Here is a 2,312-nt window from a genome sequence, read left to right as displayed (position 1 = left end):
CTGCCCATGCAGACAAGGCGCCGGTCTGCGTGCAGGCAGAAACACTACATCCATGCAGCTCAGCACCTTCCCCACAGGGCGTGAGGGAATCAGAGGACAGCCTGCAGCTGGTCCTATCACACTGGCTGAGAAGATTGGGTTTAGATCTCCAGGCTTAGTGTTCAGCGTCCTTACCACTGAGCAAGCTGGCCCTTAAAAAAAAAAAAAAAAAAAAGTATTTTTATAATGAGCTTCGTCCCAGTTATATCCCTGGACCGACAATTTAAATTCTAGTTGTTCCCAGGTGATGGTGGCCCATGCCTTTAATCCCAGCAATCAGGAGGCAGAGGCAGGTGGATTTCTGTGAGTTTAAGACTAGCCTGGTGTACAGAACTAGTTTCTGGCCATTTGCAGCAACCAGATGGAAACCGTGGTAAGACCTTTTACAGCTAAATCTATTCCACTGTGCGCCATACAAGGGTTATTTCTTCCACCTCCAGCTTGGCCACATTTATTTAGGTTCAGCTCAAGTTCTTCACCCTGGATTTCTGCTCCATGACCTATTTGTAGGAAATTATCCAGCCTGACACAAGGCAGTTGCTAGACATTTCGTCCAGTGAAATTATTTGCTTTATTTCCCCAAAGATCTCCAGTTGATTGCCTCTGACCTATATAGGTGTTCAGTAAATTGCTGATTGTTGAATATGACGAAGAGCTATAACAATCTTGCAACTCCGGAGGACCCACCAGGTTTCAGAATGCCAGGACCGAATTGCTGTCCCAACATTTATGCTCCACACGGAAACTATACTTTTGGAGAGGCCCATGGATATTCTAGATCTTTCAGCTACACTTTCATTATTAAGTTTGCTGCATTTTGTAAGCCACAGTATTAAAGATTTAAGAGGTAAAGAAATCAAGAGAGATGGAGCCATGCTCTCCACCACTAAAGTTGAAATAAGTGAAGTTGTACAGAATCTGTGAGTTGCCAGGCTGTTCTGAGGTGTGCCAGTTAAGCGACTATTGTCATATATCTAGACTGATGACTCTACATCTGATGACTCTTTTTTACAAGTTATTTTTGTGGTGGTTGGTATTAAACTGGGGCCCCAGCCATGCAAAGCATGTATCCTGTCACTGAATCATGCTTCCCTCTGGTCATTAGTTTATTGCCACACAAGAGGATTTCCCCCTCTTTAAGTTTATGTGTTCTTTGAGAAAATTAGAGCACAACTCACAGATCATCATGTTGATAGATGAAGCATATTTAGCCACACAATGAGTGAAGTTTCAAAATCATTTGAATTCCACTATTGTTCAGGTAGGATGGAAGCAGACCTCTGGGGAGAAGGGAAGGGGAGGAGTACAAGATTGAGCTGAACCCTCAAAGGAGCAGCTCTGGGAGAGAAGGTGTTTAACCACTTGACAATGGAGGGAGATCTTGGAGGACCCTTGCTCCTGCGCAGTGCTCTGGCTGATGGTTTGGAGACAGCTGGAGCAGTGTGGTGCTCAGAGAAGCAGCCAGTTAATTCTCCGAGTGCTCAAACTCTGCTAAACCTTGTGCTTCCATGATTTTAAGTTGTCGTCGTTGAGGCTGGGAACTCCCATGGGTCTGAGCCCCATCATGCTCCAGGTGAGGTGTTTTGGGTTCTCACACTAGCTAATGGAGCCATTCATCTGCAAGTTGTGTGTTTGCAATAACTCCAAAGCCAATGGCGCTGTGGGCTACCCGGCTGTAACCGGGTAATCATCTGAGCCTTTGTTCTGACCACTAACCATACTTTGCTAAAGAGGAATTCAAATTATATATGTTTTTCTAGATTGCAAGTTGATTTAGAAACATGTTCTTTGAATAATGTCTCATGAATTTTGAAATATTAAATATTCTTAGACAATCATTTTCAGATTGGGGAGTTTGTGGCGGAGAGTGGTTTAAAGATATTTTAAATACTTGAACCTATCAATATGTGCATATGTGTTATAGGTATAGGGAAAACCAACATTTATAAAATGGCAGTCTTTTGTTCCTCTCAGTAAAGACATCTGCCAAGAGCAAGTAGCATGAACCACTGTTCGACACCTAGAATACGATTTTTGAATTACCTTCACAAACCTGCTTGAACAAAACATAAGAACGAAATAAAAACCTCACAGGGCTCAGTTTGGTACCCTATCATGCTGTGATCATTTTACATCCCTTACCAACCACCATAAACAGGGAGCATGCTCGATGCTCCTTAAAGAGGCAAATGATGTCTTTATTAACAATATACCTCAGAGTATTTAAACATAGTCAAAACACAAGCGTGGTCCCTAGGATTTTCCCCACTCGT

Source organism: Mus pahari, chromosome 16 (assembly GCF_900095145.1).
Source record: "Mus pahari chromosome 16, PAHARI_EIJ_v1.1, whole genome shotgun sequence".
Classification (NCBI taxonomy): domain Eukaryota; kingdom Metazoa; phylum Chordata; class Mammalia; order Rodentia; family Muridae; genus Mus; species Mus pahari.
Note: the sequence above shows the minus strand (reverse complement) of the source record.